The 21,577-nt window shown below is 42.5% G+C and overlaps 1 long non-coding RNA gene across 1 annotated transcript in view; it reads left to right on the top strand.

Annotated features, from left to right (window-relative positions):
* Window positions 1-2,418: 2,418 nt before the first annotated feature.
* LOC135968996 (uncharacterized) overlaps window positions 2,419-21,577 on the top strand; it is a 199,997-nt gene continuing 180,838 nt past the window's right edge. The window contains exons 1-2 of the long non-coding RNA XR_010584047.2: window positions 2,419-2,814; window positions 6,246-6,325. This is a non-coding gene — a long non-coding RNA (uncharacterized lncRNA). The remainder of the gene's footprint in view (window positions 2,815-6,245; window positions 6,326-21,577) is intronic.

Consider the following 21,577-nt stretch of genomic DNA (forward strand, 5'->3'; position numbering starts at 1 on the left):
AATAGTTACTTGTCTTGGATCCAGCTTTGTAGAAAGGGTTAACATGAAGAATATAAGATTCTGAAAAGGAGGACATCAACAAATCTCACTGCCTCTACCCTTTTCTTGATCTTTAGGATGATAAATTTTTCCACGAGCATATGGACTCCATCTTTGTCTTTTTAAGGAGACCCTCCAGAGGCCACTTGCCCGGAGGCAAATTTTAAGTCTTTATGACCAGAAAGAGATGGCTGTCATTGAGTGATTGACAGGCCAGAGTCCAAATCAATCATCGATGTCAGTACTTTCAAACCCAGGAAGAACATCCAGATGGTCTGTGCAATGGATTGAAAAGTTTCCCGGCCGGGCGCGGTGGCTGACGCCTGTAATCCCTGCACTTTGGGAGGCCGAGGCGGGTGGATCACGAGGTCAGGAGATCGAGACCATCCTGGCTAACACGGTGAAACCCCGTCTCTACTAAAATACAAAAAATTAGCCGGGCGCGGTGGCAGGCGCCTGTAGTCCCAGCTACTCGGGAGGCTGAGGCTGGAGAATGGCGCGAACCCGGGAGGCGGAGCTTGCAGTGAGCCGAGATGGTGCCACTGCACTCCAGCCTGGGCGACAGAGTGAAGACTCCGCCTCAAAAAAAAAAAAAAAAGTTTCCCTTGCCTTGAGGGGTGCAGATTCAGCATCTCAGAGCAAAACTTTGAAATCTGAATTTTTAAAGAAGTTCTGCAGTCAAGTTGGGAACGAATGAGTTTCATAATTACTGTAAACCAAAATTTTCCAAACTTCATTGATGAGTAAAAAAGAAAATCACATGAGACGCTTATTTTAAATGCTAATTCCCGAGTTTCTCTTTTGGAGGGTCTAATTCAGAGGGACCCAAGAATGTGTAAACCAACCATTACTTCCTACAGGAAAAAGGCTCTAAGTTTTACCACTGGCTGGTTTTGCGCTCCTTGAGAATGTCACTCAAGCGCTCCGAGGCTGAATTTCTTCATCTGAACGCTGGATATGAAAACATCCATTTCACAAGGTTGATGTAAAATACTACCGAGTTAATCTATGGGGACACGGTTCGTAATTCTATCAAGTGCTATATGCAGGCATAAGAAATTCCAATTTTCAACTGGCTTCATTGTAATGTGTCTTTTCTTATATCTAGAACCAATTAAATAATTTGCAGTAAATGGAAACGGGGGCTCCTTGTTAAAAATTTATTAAGAATTTGAAAATGGAGACAGCAGAGTGTTAAACTGTTACAGGTAGTTAGGCATGAGCAGGGCAGGAGGGGGCTCTCCGGCCCCCCACTGGAAATGTCAGGTGTTGGTTCGGCAATTACCACACTGCCTCTCTAAAAATAATTCAGCAGTGCCAGGAAGAGACCATTTCCTGAATTTCCACACCTGTTAACATTAAAATGTTAATTGACTGCAGACCCCAAGGAGAAGCAATTTCCTGGGCATGCGTGTTAACAGACAAAAATGGCCTTTGGGAGGCCAAGGCGGGCGTATCACTTGAGGTCAGGAGTTCTAGACCAGCTTTGCCAACATGGTGAAACCCCCGTCTCTACCAAAAACAAAAAATTAGCCTGGCGTGGTGGCGCGTGCCTGTAATCCCAGCTACTAGGGGGGCTGAGGCAGGAGAATTGCTTGAACCCGGGAGGCGGAGGTTGCAGTGAGCTGAGATCCCGCCACCGTACTCCAGGTTGGGCCAGAGCAAGACTCCGTCTCAAAAAAAAAAAAGACAAACGCGGCACCGGAAAAGGGAAGACAGCCTCAGAAGGGCATGCGTATAACTCCCAAAACACACTGCGCATGTTCAATACCAAAGGCTACAGAAAGCACTGCGCATGCGGAAAGTCCACCTTAAGGGAGAAATTATAGGAAAGAAACTTTTTCAAAGTCCTAGGATCAGTCGAGCGCTGTGGCTCACGCCTGTAATCCCAGCACTTTGGGAGGCCGAGGCGGGCGGATCACGAGGTCAGGAGTTCAAGAGCGGCATGGCCAATATGATGAAAACCCGTCTCTACTAAAAATACAAAAATCAGCTGGGTGTGGTATCACGCGCTACCTGTATCCCAGCTACTGGGGAGCCTGAGGCAGGAGAATTGCTTGAACCCGGGAGGCGGAAGTTGAAGTGAGCTGACATACCACCACTTTCCTCCAGCCTGGGCCACAGAGCGAGACTCTGTCTCAAAAAAAGAAAAGAAAAAAAAAAAAAAAAAAAAAGACCAAAACGGCGAAGTACGATCTCCCATACACTCCAACGGAAAAAGGCCGAAAGTCTCAGATGGGCATGCGTATAACTCCCAAAACACACTGCGCATGTTCAGTTCCAAAGGGTACAGAAAGCACTGAGCATGCGGAAACCCCAACGGAGGAATTATGGGAAAGACGCGAGTTTGTAAAAGTGCCAGGATCCGCCAGGCACGATGGCTGTGGCCTGTAATCCCGGCCAGCACTTTGGGAGGTCGAAGCGGGCGGATCACGAGGTCAGGACTTCAAGACCAACCTGGCCAATATGATGAAAACCCGTCTGTACTAATAATACAAAAATTGGCTGGGTGTGGTGACACGGTCCTGTAGTCTCAGCTACTGGGGAGGCTGAGGCAGGAGAACTGCTTGAACCCGGGAGACGGCGGTTGCAGTGAGCCGAGATGGCGCTGTAACTTGGGGTAACTCGGATCTCTTCCACCAATAACAAAACCAAACATGTTTTCCTTCTAAGTGTGGGGTCTCCTGCACATGTCACCTATCAGCTGGCTCTGGAATTCCACCTACGAAGGATGCAGGTTCGTGATAGGAGGTGAAAATGACAACAATCATAGAAGTGAGTATTTGACAATCACTGAGCGGTTTACAAATCTCTGTCCTATATAATGGTTCAGTATGTATCAAACTGGCTTGGCTGCCAGAATTGTTCCCGGACCAAACCAAGGGTCGAGCTGCTTATTCTCGCGGCCCAATAACGAGATGCCGATGAACTAGAAAAGGAGGGAGTTTTTATTTCAGTAACCAGTTACAGGGAGAAGGCCTGGAAATTATCACCAAACCAACTCAAAATTACAAAGTTTCCTGGAGCTCATATACCTTCTAAGCTATATGGATATGTATATGTGTGCGTTCATCTAAAGACACAGGTGATTAACTTCTTTTAATCTATAACTAATCTGAGTCCTGAAGACCTTCCTCTGGAGCTTCAGTAAATGTACTTAATCTAAGTGGGTCCAGGTGCTGGGGTGATTACCCTTATCTTGTCTCCTGCTAAATCATGGAGGTTTGGGGAGTCCCTTCAGACCCCCAATAAACTTGTTTGTGGACACCTGAGGAGTTTCTTCAGACCCCCAGTAAAAACTTGTTTAATCCTAAACTGGTCCTGTTAAGAATTCCTTTGTTATCTTGTCATGCTTCAAGGCCCGGGAAAGGCCTGGGCAAAACTCTCGGTGGGCTTTTGTTACATTCCAGCCTTTATATAAGGGCACTGACTCTCTCAGCACGTTTTTGTTTTTTCTTGATACTGAGTCTTGCTCTGTCCCCCAGGTTGGAGTGCAGTGGCACAATCGTGGCTCACTGCAACCTCTGCCTCCCAGGTTCATGCAATTCTCTTGCCTCAGCCTCCCAAATAGCTGGGACTACAGGCATGCACCACCACGCCTGCCTAATTTTTGTATTTTTAGTAGAGACCGGGTTTCACCATGTTGGCCAGGCTGGTCTCAAACTTCTGACCTCAGGTGATCCACCCACCTCGGCCTCCCAAAGTGCTGGGATTACAGGCGTGAGCCATTGCGCCCAGCCATGCCTCTTTACTTCAAAAGGAAAAGAAAAGTAACCTGACCTCACCTCCCAGAAGGTATCCATTTATTCATTTGCTCATCTGGTCATTCATTCATCCAGGATATTCTCCATACAACAGCCAGCATGATCCTGGGAAAATATAAGTCAGACCATTCTGTGCCTCTCCTCGAATGTCCCCAGACCCTCCCAATTTCACTTTGGGTAAAAGCCTAGAATCACACAATGGCCTACAAGGATTTATAGGACCTGAGTCCCTGTCCCTGTTCCCTCCTCCATGAACCCTCTAACCTCCTCAACCAGTCTCACCCTTGGTCACTCTGTCCCAGCCACACCCTTCCCCTTGCTAGATGTCCCAGGCCTTATCCTGCCTCAGGGCTTTGGTGCTGGCTGTTCCCTCTGAATGGAATGCTTTTCCCCACATATTCATATACCTTTCTCCTGCACTTCCTTTGAGTCTTTGTTCAGAATGGCATCTTCCCTGATCACCCTATTTAAAGTTGCAGGCCATACCCCTGGCTCTTGAATCTGCCTTACTCCTAACCATTATTTTTCCTACATCCCTGACGATCTTCTAACATACTAAGTAATTTGAATTCATTTATTATGTTTGCCCATCACTTGCCCCACTAGACTGTAAGCTCCATTAGGGCAAGAATTTTTGTCCCTGTTCACTGCAATAACCACACCACCTAGCACAGTGCTTGGCACTGAGTGAATGCTCAACAAGTATTCGTTAGCCAGTTGGGGTGGCTCATGCCTGTAAACCCAGCACTTTGGGAGGCCGAGGTAGGCAGATCACTTGAAATCAGGAGTTCGAGACCAGCCTGCGCAACACAGTGAAACCCCGCCTCTACTAAAAATACAAAAATTAGCCAGGTGTGGTGGCATGTGCCTGTAATCCCAGCTACTCGGGAGGCTGAGGCACGAGAATCACTTGAACCTGGGAAGCAGAGGTTGCAGTGAGCCAAGATCGTGCCACCGCACTACAACCTGGGCAACAGAGTGGGACTCCATCTCAAAAAAAAAAAAAAAAAAACCCCAAATATTTGTTGAATGAAATTGTTCACTCATTCGATTAAGTGTGTGTTCCAGGCCCCATGCTAGAATTAATAATGCAGACATGACTATGATCCATTTCTGTTCCTCAGGGAGTCCGCATCCTACTGTAAGAAAACGACCAAGGCTTAGCCAGGCTCAGTGGCTCACGCCTGTAATCCCAGCACTTTGGGAGGCTGAGGTGGGCAGATCATCTGAAGTCGGGAGTTCAAGACCAGCCTAACATGGAGAAACCCTGTCTCTACTAAAAATACAAAGTTAGCCAGGCGTGGTGGCGCATGCCTGTAATCCCAGCTGCATGGGAGGCTGAGGCAGGAGAACTGCTTGAACCCGGGAGGCAGATGTTGCGGTGAGCCGAGATCGTGCCACTGCACTCCAGCCTGGGCAACAAGAGCAGAACTCCATCTCAAAAAAAAAAAAAAAGTAAAGAAAACAACCAAGGCTTAAAGAAGTAATGCTGGGGAGAAGGAGACCAACATAATAGAGGTGTGTAGTGTAGGAGCTCAGAAACAATGCCCCAAAAGGAAGGCCTTAGAAGCACAAGTTTGTCTCTGCTCTTCTCCTGTCCTCCTGTCTTGTCTTTGTCATTCTCCTCTGAGGCTATCCATAAAGAGGGAATTCCTCTTCCCCAAGGCAAGTCATAGAAACCAGTACCCCTTTTCTTCAAAGCCAGTCATTAAACCTAAAAAGATTACTTGAATTTTTCCTTTTTTTGTCTATGTAAGAACTGGACATGAATAAATTACTTGACATTCCTTGTTTGACTATGGGTCTTAAGATCCCCATTCCAGAGCGGGCCCTACCCTGCACCCAGAAGAAAGAAATGCATATTCATAGAGGCTGAGAAGAATCTACACAGGGAGGCCTTACTGGGTTTCCCCACACAGTCTACTAACATTTGATCATGGTCTTTTTATTCAATCATATTTTTAAATAGCTGTCTATCCTTTGCAGAACCCAAGCATAAAAGTGGGCAATTTCAGGCAGGGCATGGTGGCTCACGCCTGTAATCCCAGCACTTTGGGAGGCCAAGGAGGGCAGATCATGAGGTCAGGAGTTCGAGACCATCCTGGCCAATATGGTGAAACCGCATCTCTACTAAAAAAAAATACAGAAATTAGCCGGGCATGGTGGTGCACGCCTGTAGACCCAGCTACTCAGGAGGCTGAGGCAAAAGAATCGCTTGAACCCAGGAGGCGGAGGTTGCAGTGAGCCGAGATCATGCCACTGCACTCCAGCCTGGGTGACAGAGCAAGACCCCATCTCAAAAAAAAAAAAAAAAAAAAGTGGACAGTTTCCCCCATATCTTTGGGTCTTCATTCTGAAGGCTCCCAAGTGACATAAAACTATGATAAAGTAAACTTGTTGTGCTTTTGTCTTGTTAATCTGCCTCTTATTCATGATTTTCAGCAAACCTTCAGAGGATGAAGGGGAAGTTTTCTCTTGGCCCTGATGGCACCAAGTATGTGAACAGTGTATGCCGGACACAGGTAAGCAGGAGCAGATGGGGGAAGGGCAGATGTAGCCCGGGACCAGGGAAGCTTCAGAAGGCAGCTGGCATTTAAACTGGGCTTCAAGCCAGTTGAAATTTTAACAGGAGACTTGTGAGAAAGAGATGAGCCCTCCCCAGACAGGGGGATGAGTAATACGAAAGACAGAAATTTCAAATTGCGTTTCAAAAAATTGCAGGCAGTGGGACAATGGATGCGAGAGAGAGAGAGAGAGAGAGAGAGAGAGAGTGTGTGTGTGTGTGTGTGTGTGTGTGTGTGTGTGTAGAAGGTACAAAAGGAAATCTTGCGACTCCCAAATCACTAAGCCAAGGGAAAAGTGAAGCTGGAAACTGTGTCAGGCAAACCTGCCTCCCATTTTATTCATAAATAAGATAGCTAGAAAGATAAAAGAGCTACATACCTGCCTTACAATTTGTGCACAGGGAAATTCCTTGTGGACCTCAAGATCTTTATCCTAAGACATTTGTGTTGAATTTCACCCTGGCAATGTAAATTGATAAATGATTTTCCCAGGTGCAGGAGAGAAAGTCATCCCTCTGCACACCTGAGACAAATGCATACCTGATTGCTTCCTCTGCCCTGTTGTTTATGTAAAAATGCAGATTCATTGACTAAACTGCATATTCAGTGAAAGACTGATCAGGGACTTAAAAGAATGCAACCGTTTGTCTTTTACCTATGACTTAGAAGCCCCTCCCCTTCCAATTGTCCCGCCTATCTTACCGGACTAAACCAATGTACACCTTGCACATATTCATTGATGTCTCACGTCTCCCTAAAATGTATAAAAGCAAGCTGTACCCTGACCACCTTGGGCACATGTCGGCAGGACGTCCTGAGGCTGTGTCACAGTGTATCCCTAACCTCAGCAAAATAAACTTTCTGAATTGATTGAGACCTGCCTTAGATATTTTCGTTTCGCAAAGGTAAGACTGCAGGGGAAAAAAACAGACACCAGGGGTCCGGATGGACTGGGGCTCAAATCTCAGCTCAACTCAGCCTTCTGTTGGCTGGGCTCCCCATTGCCTTGTTTTTCAGCTGTCTCTTTCCTGTAAGAGTACCTCCTCTGTTCTCTGTTCTCTGAGATTCCTTCACCCTCAGGCCCTCCCATGTTTTGCAGGGCAATCTAGACTTGGACCTATCTTCATATTCATAAACGCACAAAAAAATCTCTGTTAAGGCCAAGTCTCAAATATCCTGAGCTTCAGTCTCTAAGCAGCACAGAAAGTCAAGTAGAAACTTTTAACATTTCAAACTATTCCTTTTCTCTTCTACACCAGCCTGTCCACATGAAAGAGATTTCTTTTACCCTTCCTATAACATAAATAGTCTCCCCATCCCCATTCCCCAGGAGGCAAATTGTCAATAGTCTGGATTTGTAGGGTTCAGAGTCTTTTTTTTCAATCTGGTACCCCAAGACTATTTTGCTAAATCCTTATTGCACCCCTGTGAGGTAGGTATTATTATCCTGTTTCTTAGAAGAGAAAACTGAAGCCCGTGATCACGTAGTAAATAAATGACAGAGCTGGAACTAAAACTCAGGTCTGCCTGAGTCCAAGAATAAAATAGTTCTTGCCCAACAGCAATGAGAAATAGAACAGTGATACATCTATCTCATAATCAAGAGATTAAAGGCTGATATTTTAAGACAATTGAAGGTTCAAAAACACTGCAGAGAATGGATTATTCCCCTCTCCTTCCACTGTAGCCATATTAAATATTAATTCCCTTTGTCTTTGCAAATACAGAAGTTGACTAAGACACACATCATAAAAAATGCAAGGTGAAGTTTCCCTCTAATTTCAGCTTTTGTATTGGAAATGCATTCGGATGACTTTCTTCCCTGCTGCTGGGATTGAACATTTGATCTTCTTTGCCCTTGGTCGGTGTCGACCAGAAGAACGTGGGTGTCCACGAGGTAGCAAGAGATCAAGGACAAGTTCCCATCAGGAGCCTGACAATCCTAGCTCCAGGCGTCAACAGACATTGTGTTTTAAATATTTTTAGGAGACAAGAGGACCTGAAAAGGAGTCCTTTCTGGCCAGGGGTTATCTAGGTCTTGGGAGAGGTGTCAGGAGAGACAGCTGGGGCCGCTGGCGTCAAAGGACCCAACAGGACAAAGGAGGGCCACTGGCAGCAGCTACTGAAGGGCCTTTTTGTTTTGTTTGTTTTGGTTTTTTTCAGTGCTGATTTCCACTATCTCTGTTGGGTCTATAAAAATAATAACTTTTACAGCTTTTATTTCTTGAAAGAAATACATGTTCACGGCAGGATGTTTCAAAGATGTAGGCATGCAAAAAGAAGATAAACATTAACTATAATCCAAGAAATGCCCAAGGATGATAAACACCCAAGTTACAGTAGTGTTTATCCCTAAGGGAAAGGGGAGGGGTGCCATGGGAATGGGATACGCAAGGGCCTTCAATTGTATTGGTAATATTTTATTTATTTGCCTATTTACTGGGTTCCTAGATACTTTATACTTTTTCTTTTCACACTTTGTTAGTATATCTGAGATAATTCAGATTTTTCTTTTTTGAGATGGAGTCTCGGTCTGTTGCCCAGGCTAGAGTGCAGTGGCATGATCTCAGCTCACTGCAACCTCCGTCTCCTGGGTTCAAGTGACTCTCATGCCTCAGCCTCCTGAGTAGCTGGGACTACAGACACCAGCCACTGCACTCAGATAATGTTTATATTTTTCATAGAGACCGGGTTTCATTCTGTTGGCCAGGCTGGTCTCGAACTTCTGACCTCAAGCGATCCAGCCCCGCTCAGCCTCCCAAAGTGCTGGGATTACAGGTGTGAGCCACCGTGCCTGGATAAGAATAAATGTTTTAAAGTCATCTGTTTTACTTATCATGGAAAACTCAGTGCCTGGCACAGCCTCTGTTATATAGTAGATACCTAACATACATTTCATGAATGAGTGAATGAATGAATGAATGAATGAATGAATGAATGACTTGACTGTGTGTTACTTCTGAGCTTCAGTTTTCCCTCTTCTGGAAAATAAGGTTGGCAGTGTGTATCTTCCAAATGATCGTGAGAATTAGATTTCTATACTAATTTCTATAGGATATCTCACTGGGTACTCATTTGAGCATGGTTGATGGCTGAAAAATGGGTCTCACTGTCTCACTGGCATGATTATTTTACTCCTCAAACATCCCTGGTCTTAGTTTATGGAGAGAAGTACCCACTTGTCTTACTATATTTTAAATATTTTTCTTTGCTTTTTTTCAAGGCAAGTGCGAATGGGAACACTGGGATATTCATTTTGATATCATTCCTTTGAACCTTAAAATGTGTACGACAGAAAACAGGGTGACATATATAATTTTACCTTTTCTTCCATCTAACTACTGTTTACAAACGTTAGTTGCTATGATTTAGCTCAGAAAACCTTTTCAAGGCTCAAGCAGCTAATTACAGCTGCCTTTGGGGCTATAGAACCTGCTTCACCCTCAGAGATCAATAGCTTTGACTAGACTGGGAGAGAATAATTGTCACTCAGGCAGGAACAGCTGAATGCGAGTAACCCCAGGAACCAGTGTCTCTGTAAGTCACATGCCTCACTCCATGTTCCATTTGCAATAGCTTTAAAAATCTGTAGTCGATGCAAACACCCCTTATTTCCCAAAGGAAGATGGGTGTATTAGTCCGCATTCTTCAGAGAAAGATGAATAATAGAAGATATATTTAAAAGAGATTTATTATAAGGTAGTGGCTCAGGGGATTAGGATTATGGAGGCTGGGAAGTCCCATAACCTGCTGTCTGTAACCAGAAGACCCAGAAAGTCCATGGTATGGTTCCAAGGCCTGAGGGACGGAAAGCCAATGGTATAGATTCCAGTCCTGTTTGTCTGCCTGAGAACCAGGAGCATTGAGGGCAAGAGAAGACCAAAGTGTCAGCTCAAGCAGTCAGGCCGAGATAGCTAATCTGCGCTTCATGTTTTTGTTCTATTCAAGCCCTCAATGGATTGGACAACTTCTTTACTCAGCCTACCAAATCAAATGTTAATCTCACCCAGAAACATCCTCTCAGACATATTCAGAAATAATGTTTAACCAGATATCTGGGCATTCCATGACCCAGTCAAGTTAACACATAAAGTTAACCATTACACCTAGCCTCCAATCTAAGGTAGGGGGGACATACATCTATTTCACTCACAAATATTTATTGAGCACCTAATATACGCCAAGTGATGTACTAGGCTCTAAGCAAGAATATAATGGTGAACAAGAGATAAGATCCCTGCTCTCAAGGAACTGCCATCTTTATGGAAGAAAATAGAAGATAAAGAAGAAGGAGAAACAAAACAAAAAAATAAAAATAAAGAGTGTTTTTTTTTTTCAATTATATTAAAATAGAATAAAATAGTTAGATAGTGGCTACTTGCCAATGGATGAGAAAGCGAAATTTAATCTACGATCTGAATGACAAGAAGAAACCAGCTACACAAAATTCTGAAAGCATTCCAGGAAGAGAGCATAGCTCCTGCAAAAGGCCCTGAGGTAGGAACTTTAGATTTTAGAAACTTAGTAAGTAAATGGAAGAGTGGAAATAAAAACAGTCAGGAGGTAGAGATTCACCTTGCAAGGTGTGGTAATGAGTTTTCATTTTATTCTAGGGGATATGGGAAGCCATTGGAGGGTTTTAAGCAAGTGGATAATATTTATGTGATTTATGGGTTTTTTTTTTTTTTTTTGAGACGGAGTGTCACTCTGTCGCCCAGGCTGGTGTTGCAGTGGCACGATCTCTATTCACTGCAACCTCCATCTCCCAGGTTCAAGCAATTCTTCTGTCTCAGCCTCCTGAGTAGCTGGGATTATAGGCAGACGCCACCACAGCCAGCTAATTTTTGTATTTTTAGTAGAGACGGGGGTTTCACCATGTTGGTCAGGCTGGTCTCGAACTCCTGACGTAGTGATCCACCTACCTCGGCCTCCCAAAGTGCTGGAATTACAAATGTGAGTCACCATGCCCAGCCAATTTATGTCTTTTTAAAAATCACTCTGGTTTCTATGTGTGTGAAGGATATACTATAGGAGATGGGTGCAAAAGTAGTGAAATTATTCAGGAAGCTGTTGCAGTAATCTCAATGAGACATCATGATGGTTTGGACAAGGGTGAGCACAGCAGAGATGGGGAGAAGGAGACAAGATATAGTCCAGCTATGTTTTGAAAGGCCTGGCTGCTGATGAAGATGATTTAGAAATAGTGTCCAGGTTTTTCTTTTTCTTTTTCTGCAAATAATTTTTGTGGCATCCTTTTCCTTTAACCATCATTGGCCCTCCCTCACCTCATAATGACCAAAGTGAACTTTTCATGTAATATGTCTGTCTGAAGATAGTTCTAGTACTAAGATTTCTTATTTGCTCCAAGCTTCCTGCCTCTCTGATTTCCTGGATCTTTTCTCTGACTTTAAATGCTTTCAGCCCCACCTTCCCTCCAGTTGCTTCTCTGTGATCAGTTGATCAGTTTTCTGCTCTGCGTGTTTCCCTGATTTGGGCCCCTTCCCGCTAATTGGAATGCAGTCTTGATGGCTGCACATCAAGCAGCCATGTTAAATAACGAGGTGGAAGCCATTGCTGAGGATGATGGTGTAGAAAGACAGAAAGAGTTACGTTCATGAAGCATCCCTCACAGCTGGTAGACTGCCTGCCACCTGACAGTTTCATGAAAGTAAGAATTGAACTTCTATCTTGTTTTAAGATATAGTAATATTGTTACTCCCAGCCAAACCTAGCCTGAACTATCACCATGCTAGGAATGATGAGTTTTATTTGTTTTTTTTTTGTTTTTTTTTTTTACTTTTTATCTTTTTTTTTTAAAATTTAAGTTCTAGGGTACATGTGCATAACGTGCAGGTTTGTTACATATGTATACATGTGCCATGTTGGTGTGCTGCACCCATCACCTCGTCAGCACCCATCAACTCGTCATTAACATTAGGTATAACTCCCAATGCAATCCCTCCCCCCTACCCCCTCCCCGTGATAGGCCCCAATGTGTGATGTTCCCCTTCCCGAGTTGGAGTGATCTCATTGCTCAGTTCCCACCTATGAGTGAGAACATGCGGTGTTTGGTTTTCTGTTCTTGTGATAGTTTGCTGAGAATGATGGTTTCCAGCTGCATCCATGTCCCTACAAAGGACACAAACTCATCCTTTTTTATGGCTGCATAGTATTCCATAGAGTATATGTGCCACGTTTTCTTAATCTAGTCTGTCACTGACGGACATTTGGGCTGATTCCAAGTCTTTGCTGTTGTGAATAGTGCTGCAATAAACATACATGTGCATGTGTCTTTATAGCAGCATGATTTATAATCCTTTGGGTATATACCCAGTAATGGGATGGCTGGGTCATATGGTACATGTAGTTCTAGATCCTTGAGGAACCGCCATACTGTTTTCCATAATGGTTGAACTAGTTTACAATCTCACCAACAGTGTAAAAGTGTTCCTATTTCTCCACATCCTCTCCAGCACCTGTTGTTTCCTGACTTTTTAATGATTGCCATTCTAACCGGTGTGAGATGGTATCTCATTGTGGTTTTGATTTGCATTTCTCTGATGGCCAGTGATGATGAGCATTTTTTCATGTGTCTGTTGGCTGTATGACTGTCCTCTTTTGAGAAATGTCTGTTCATATCCTTTGCCCACTTTTTGATGGGGTTGTTTGTTTTTTTCTTGTAAATTTGTTAGAGTTCTTTGTAGGTTCTAGATATTAGCCCTTTGTCTGATGAGAAGATTGCAAAAATTTTCTCCCATTCTGTAGGTTGCCTGTTCACTCTGATGGTAGTTTCTTTTGCTGTGCAGAAGCTCTTTAGTTTAATTAGATCTCATTTGTCTATTTTGGCTTTTGTTGCCATTGCTTTTGGTGTTTTAGACATGAAGTCCTTGCCCATGCCTATGTCGTGAATGGTATTACCTAGGTTTTCTTCTAGGGTTTTTATGGTATTAGGTCTAACATTTAAGTCTCTAATCCATCAGGAATGATGAGTTTTGTTTTGAGACAGAGTCTTGCTCTGTTTCCCAGGCTGGAGTGCAGTGGCACAACCTCAGATGACTGCAACCTCTCCCTCCCACATTCAAGCGAGTCTCCTGCCTCAGCCTTCTGAGTAGCTGGGATTACAGGCATGCGCCACCAGACCTGGCTTTTTTTTTTTTTTGTATTTTTAGTAGAGACAGGGTTTCACCATGTTGACCAGGCTAGTCTCAAACTCCTGATCTCAAGTGATCCACCCACCTCAGCCTCCCAAAATGCTGGGATTACAGGCATGAGCCACCATACCCGGCTGGAATGGCAAGTTTCCTGTGTGTGTTTCTTCATGCCAAGCACAATTATTTGCTTCCTTGTTTGAGCAGTAACTTGGCACTTCAATTCATTTCAGATTTATCTCTTTTTTAAATGCTTTGCTCACGTATCTTACTATGTATCCTTTGAAGGGAGGCATTTCTTCTTATCACGTCTGGCTCATTCCCATCCCAGGCACAGTCCCCCTCAAACCTAGGAGAAAATAACTGTTTACAGAATGAATAAATGAATTCAATCATCAACTGTCATCTCTTGATTGAGCTCCCCAACCAGAAGAGGGGGTTTCACGTACTGCAGCTGGAATCCTATTAAAACAAGCACTAGTACTTTTAAAACAACTGTATATGTTAAAGAGCTGTTCTAATTCCTACCAATCGCCAGCTATCAAAAAACAAACACACATTTATGGAGTGACGGTGACATGGTCAGACCTAAGAATCCATATAAACCACAGGAAAACCCTGTACACAAAGGGCTTAGAGGCAGTTGTGGTATAATTTTTTAAATTTATAGATGGCATCTTGCTGTGTTATTCAGGCTGGGATGCAGTGGTTGATCACAGGTGCAATCAGAGCTCACTGCAGCCTTGAATTCCTGGGATCAAGCGATCCTCCCACCTCAATCTCCCAAGCAGTTGAGATATATGTTTACACCCAGAGAGAAAGGAATTTAAATCCTGCAGGAGGTTTAGCAATAAAATAAAATCACTGGTTGATTTGGACAGAAAAGTTCAAACCTCTCATCTCCCCCAGAGTCTCTGCCCAGGCTCTGCAGAGAAAGATGGCTCAGAAGAGATGGGGTGCATATAATTGTCCTTTTCTTCCTTTCATGGGTCATCATCTTAAGATTCACCTGTTTAATAATCTGCCTGCAGTCTTGGCACTGTCATAGCCTTTGGAGAAACAAAGTAAAGGTGGGGAAAGATGAAAGGCAGGTGTTTCTCTTTTCAGGTATATTAAATTCAAGAGATTTGGGACAGAGATGTCAAAGTCAGAGTTTATTTGAATGGATATAACCACCAAACAAGTGTGAATTGGAAACCTCTCCATCTGTCTGACATTATGAGGGGTGAGAATATGTTGGATAAAGGAGGGAAGGCTGCAAATGCATTTATCCAGTGGTCTTGATGGTGTTTACCTGGGCAGTTAAGGAGTGGAAGAGCGTTGGTAGCAGGAGACTGTTGGAGAAAGCGTCTCACAGTCGTGCTTGATGCAATAACACCCCCTAAGATTTTGCCAGGCAACTGGTCTCTTTTTTAGCTTATGTTACCCCAGGGCCCTGTGGGCATAGCAACTGAGTGGGCATTCATCCAATATGTCGGATAATGTGTCTGAAACATATTGTAGATCAGTAATCAACATTGGGATGAAAGGAACTGAGACACTCCCCTGGAAATATCAAAGGAGGAATAATAAAGTGTGTGTGTACACGCACGTGTGTGCGCGCATGTCTGTATAATGTATATATAAAGAACATATATGCAATATGCAATGTATATATACATATGCATATATATAGCAAGAGAGAGAATAAGACTTACTCTAAGACTTACTCTAAAATCAAAATGCAATATCCCTCAAAGGCCTACATTTGGAAAGCCCATTTGCATTTTTTTTCAGATGCCTGAATTAAAACATTTTTCTGTGTGCCACTAACTAGGGAAAAAAAATCTAAGACATAACAATCAGAGACAGGAAGAAACAGAGGTAGAACAGGAGAGACAAAGTGAGAGAAAAGAGAGAGAGAAATTACAGATGACACTACTGTTGCCTATAACCATATGAAAGGCCATTATAATATATTATAGAGTCATGGATCTCATGTTCCAGTTCATAGAAAGAAGATACTCATGAATTTGGTCCATAGGAAATTCACTAAAATTAATACTAAGCAACTGTTTGCAATTAATTAGATGTGAGCCTTTCAAACAATTGTACTTTCGTGTATGTGTGTGTGTGTGTGTCTTGGATTTTTTTGGACTTTCTTTTCAATCTTAGAGCAAAGTTCCTGTATGGGAAGTAGCATAAAATGTTCACACACATGCACAGTCACTCACATACACACACACACACACATACACAAACACATACATATACACACATACACAGATACACACACACATACACAAAGACACATACAAACACAAACCACACATACACACCCAAATATACACACATACACACACACACACACTCATCTCCAAGATATATACTCTCAGATAAGATTGTCAAAATTGATCAAAGATCACAAGTTTGCAGAACCATTAATTGGCAATGAAGGATTCTGACAAGAAAAAAGAACTACAAAGTCTAGATGCCAGGAAACTGATTTCTCACCACATGTGTGTGGTGCACCTGCCAGAGTGCCTCTTTTTCAAGAGAACAATGTCAAACCGAGCTGCCTCAGTTCCCCACCTTCTCCTAACGCCATAATTGCTTCACTGTCTCCAAGTGGTAGTCCCTTTCCCCTGGAAGACCACTGCCCCACACCTCGGGAATACCTTTCTTGTTTGCTAGCCTGCGGGAAAAATTACTCTTGCTCCCCCAGGGAAGATGTTAAAACTGAAAGCCCAACTCTGAGTCTCATAGTCAGTTCAGAGCAGCAGAGCTGTTGACCTTGAGGGGTGACCACCTTCAATGTTGTAGACTTGCTTATAGCATGTAGCAGGGCAGATGAGACACTTGGCATTAAGGAGAGCATCAGTTGCTGATGGCAACGCCAGATTCTATACTGATGCTTGCAAGCATAGGATGTTGTTAAAAGGTACATGAGTTGAAACTGATTCTACAACTCACACAAAATGATTGAAAATATGCATTGAGAAGCATCCGTGCTCTCTTTATAGACTGCGATTACCTTGTTCATTTTTTTATCTTTCTCTCCTCCCACCAATTAGAATGTCGGCTAATTCTTGAGGGCAGGGTCCTGGTCTGCCTTCTTCACTGCTATAGATGCCACTGCCTGACACGTAGCAGGTACATCATAAATTCTTTAGTGAACAGATGCCAAGAAAACACCAGAAGGAAATAAATCAGGAATTAATAGTGGCTACTCTGGAGAGAGATTATGGGATGGTTAATATTCTTTACATATTTTTATCTTTTCAATTTTTTTAAATAATTTTTTTTGTAATTAAAAAAAGGAATGAATATGGCTTGGGCAAAATTCAAGTTATCACAAACATTGACATTAGTTAGGAAGTTAATGCACATTCTTGGTCTGGTGGTACATTGATGGTAATGAGCTTTTACTTTCCTGTTTTTTATTTATTCATTCTCTCAATCATTCATTTAACAAGTATTTATTGCACGCAGCCATGCATTGCTCCTTATAGTAGCAATGAAGAACCTGTTAAAGGATTATTTTCAAATTTTCAGAAAAGATAAAATCATGATTGTCATACAGATGTAAAGTGAAAACATGTTAAACAATTTAACTTATTAATAAATGAACTGGCAACACTTTTTCACCAGTTCAAATGAGAATGCAAATATTAGACACAAGTATAGGGGAGGGATATTGGAATGAAAACCACCTTTAAAAATTATGACAGTGAGAAAAATCTGAAAGACAAAAATCTGAAAGACAAAAATTATGATGATTGATATGGTTTGGCTATGTGTTCCCACCCAAATCTCATCTCGAATTGTAATCTCTACATATGGAGGGCGGAACCTGGTGGGAGGTGATTAGACCATGGAGCGGTTTCCCCCATGCTGTTCTAAGAGTGAAGGAGTTCGCATGAGATCTGATGGTATATAAGTGGCAGTTTCTTCTCTCTCTCTCTCTCTCTCTCTCTCTGTGTCTCTCTTGCCTGCCACCCTGTAAAATGTTGCGTCCCCTTCGCCTCCAGCCATGATTGTAAGTTTCCTGAGGCCTCCCAAGCCTTGTGGAACTGTCAGTCAATTAAACCTCTTTTCTTCGTAAATTACCCAGTCTCAGGCAATTCTTTACAACAATGTGAAACGGACTCATACAATGATGAAAGAAATCTGACCTAACCTAACCAACTGCATCTTGCCTTTAACCTTCAAGCTGCCCTTCTTTATTCCTGGGCATAGGCTACCTAACTTTGGGAGGAATTTAGTTTATAGTTTAACTTTAAAACAAAGATAATAACAGCCCCTTCCTGAAACAAACTTCCTCCTTGATTGGGGACCAGACTGCCTTTGTAAGACTAATAAATGAGTCACAAGATTAGAAATTGTGGCTCAGGAGTCATGCAGCCAGGGGCCGCAAGATTCCTAACCTTCCCAATTGCTCCTGTAGATAGCATTTCTTTTTCTTTTCTTTTTTTAAGACGGAGTTTCGCTCTTGTTGCCCAGGCTGGAGCTCAATGGTGCAATCTCAGCTCACCACAACCTCTGCCTCCTGGGTTCAAGCAATTTTCCTGCCTCAGCCTCCTGAGTAGCTGGGATTACAGGCATGCACCACCACGCACAGCTAATTTTGTATTTTTAGTAGAGATGGAGTTTCTCCATGTCGGTCAGGCTGGTCTCGAACTCCCAACCTCAGGTGATCCACATGCCTCGGCCTCCCAAAGTGCTGGAATTATAGATGTGAACTGCTCTCAGCCAGATAGCATTTCTTTACAAAACTTAAGATTGGTGTTCGAGACATTTTTCAGACCCTGCATTCTGATAGACAAGCTGGTGCCACCCAGACTCATAAACTGGCTCATCTGGTCTTGTGTCCCCCAACCTCCACCCCAGAAACTGACTCAGCACAAGAGGGACAGCTTTGACTCTGTATGGTTTCTTCCTCAACCCAACCAAGCAGCATTCCACATTCTCTAGCCCCCTGCCTGCCAAACTGTCTTTAAAAAACCCTAGTCTCCAAATTATCAAGGAGGCTGATTTGAGTAACAATAAAACTCCAGTCTCCTGTTTATTCCACTCTACACATATTAAACTCTTCATTGCATTTCCCCTGTCTCGATAAATAGGCTCTATCTGGGCAGCAGGCAAGAAGAACCTTGGGACAGTTACAAATTGAATGTGCAACTGGGGGCAAAACTGGCCTCTTGTACAGTGGTAAACCTCCACTGTACATAACTGAACCTCTACTCTACAGAATTTTTGCATGTCTCTAGTCAGGAATTATTTTACTTTGCTATCAGTTATCTATGACTTACGGAGTTGTCAAATGGCTTGACATGTTGAAGGGCTAGCATTCAATAACCTAGAAGAGCATGCATTAGACAATGGATAATTTTCCATCGAAGCACAATTTTTTTCTTTCACTAGAAAGATAATTAAGATATAGTCTCTGACTTCTCATGTGGTAGCTGGGCAAACTGGCATAAACAAAAGAGCTGCCTTGCTCTGGACAGGAAGACAATCAATCCTGATGCCGCTCCTCTTCTCCTTAGAAGATCACTGTGAAAGAAACTCCTATTTAATGATTGGCTCTTGTCCAAAGAAATGGGGGAAAAATATAATGTGTTTTTAAAGAGCACTTTAAACCTTTTTGCTTTAACAATTTTCATTAGAAATTAATAAACCAATACATATTCATAAAATAAAATGCAAACCGTAAAGAAATATATGGAAAGAAAAGGAAAAAGCACCCTTGACTGCCTCCCTTCTACCAATCCTATTTTCTCACCCATTGGCTGGGTGAGGTGGCTCATGGCTGTAATCCCAGCACTTTGGGAGATTGAGGGGGGTGGAACACCTGAGGTCAGGAGTTCTAGACCAGCCTGGCCAACATGGTAAAACGCTGTCTCTACTAAAAATACAAAAAAAAGCCAGGAGTGGTGGCGGGTGCCTGTAATCCCAGCTACTTGGGAGGCTGAAGCAGGAGAATAATTTGAGCCCGGGGGGCAGAGGTTGCAGTGAGCTGAGATCCTGTCATTGCATTCCAGCCTGGACAACAGAGTGAGACTCCATCTCAAAAACAAAACAAAACAAAACAAAACAAAACAATAATGCCCACATATCAGATGCATTGTGGTGCTGAGGAGACAGACCTGGAGTTGGGGATCCTTTTTTAGCAGACCACCTGAATGAAATATTTGGATATATAAAGTAGTCTAGGGATTAGTTTGGGGTACTAGTTTGGGGAGAGTGGAAATTTAGAACACTCTGCATTTGAAAGACACAAGAATGCTAGGAGTTCAAAGCTGGCAAATGAAGAGGATAGGAGACATCCACAGAGGTGGGGAAGATGCAAAAAGCTAAATCCTCAGCACAGGTAGAGCCAGTGAGAAATTCCCAGTGCCAGGAAATGTTTGATGAATTACTGGGGTCACAAATTCTACTATTTCATCTCAAATTCTTGCCTACTTTGCTTCCTGTGTCATCTCCAACTATTAGCAAAAATTATCTAGTTAAATAAGTAAATAAATATCTGCTAGACAGGACACCGTGTGTCAGTCAGCAGTACTTTGAAGACCATGTTAGTCTGGGTCAGGGGAGTAGAGAGAAGAGAGCAGTTTGTAGGAGGCAAGAAGGAAGAGGTGAGAAATCCATCCAAGGCAGAGACTCAAAGAAGGAGACAACCAGGAGAGTGTAAGTTCCTCCCACCCCAGGTTCTGGGAAAAATCCCTGGAGATACAGGACAAAGATACTGGATTTCCAGTCTCCTATTGGATTGGAGCTCTATACATTGTTTTTTCTTTTTTACAAATTTATTTTTGTATTGTATGTATTAAAAGTGTACATGTTTTGACATACACATACACAGTGAAATGGGTACGATATCGAGTCAATTAATATATCCATCATCTCAAATACTTACTCTGTGTGTGTGTGTGTGTTAGGAGCATCCAAACTCTACTATTTTGGAAAATCTATACATTTTAGATTAATATTAGATGACATAATTATCTAAAAAATCTGGAGTTACCATTGAAAGCATGGAAGTCTTCTCAGAGGAAGTGACATTTAAGCTGAGTCTGGAAGGAAGAGGTTCTTATCACACATGGGGGCTGAGTAGGAAGAAAAGAGAGAACCACATATTCAAAACTAGGAGGCAGAAAGACCACCAAATGTTTGGGGAAACCAAGAGATATTTGGTATTATTATTCTAGTGGGATATAATATTAAATAGTATACAGACCTCTCTGGTTATGTTGATATTAATTTTTAAAGATATCCCCAATGCAGAGAAGGAAAGCATTGTAGCAGAAAACTGATGATTGCACAAGGGTTTGAAGACCCATATTTTAATATTAATTCTATTGCTAACTTAAGCAATCAGTTTTCCTGATTTTCAGTTCCTTCATCTGTAAAGTAGAGACTATGAAATCTGACAAGGATGTGTTTATACCCTCTCAATACTGTACAAATACAACATGCTGGAATCAGAGAAGATTGTCTTCTCTGTGTAATGATGTAGGACAAGCCTATAAAAGAAGAATATTCCACTTAAAGAAAAATAAAACTTTTCAGAACAAGTAAATGGGCTGTATTTAGGTCTCAGTGCTGGAACTGAATTGAGGCAAAAGGAACAGAAAATACCCTCCAAAAAGCTGACGAAGGTATTGTCTGGTGTGTAACCTAACAAGACACAATTTTAACAAATTCATTCCCATGTTATATTTCCTGCCCTTTATGGCAAAAGACGTGGAACATATAATTCCGAACCTCAAACTTACATCTTTGTACTTCCTTGGTTGTCTCTGTTGTTGATGTTGTAATTGTTATTTCTACTTGGTTCTCTCTGATTCTCTTCTTAAGGTATGTTAGGTGAAAGAGAGAAAATAAAAATACAGTACCTGGTATTTGGTACCAGGGATGTTGCAATGTAGAAGAATGCTCTTCCAAGCCATGTATCCTAAAGATACAAATAGTTTTACTTAGGATATATGAGGGCATTAAATATTAAATGTGGGCAATAGAAATGTGAGTTTAACAAGAACAGTCTTACAGAAGGCAAAGTGGATAGACATATGGCTCCTCT

Source organism: Macaca fascicularis, chromosome 20 (genome assembly GCF_037993035.2).
Source record: "Macaca fascicularis isolate 582-1 chromosome 20, T2T-MFA8v1.1".
In the NCBI taxonomy this organism is placed as follows: domain Eukaryota; kingdom Metazoa; phylum Chordata; class Mammalia; order Primates; family Cercopithecidae; genus Macaca; species Macaca fascicularis.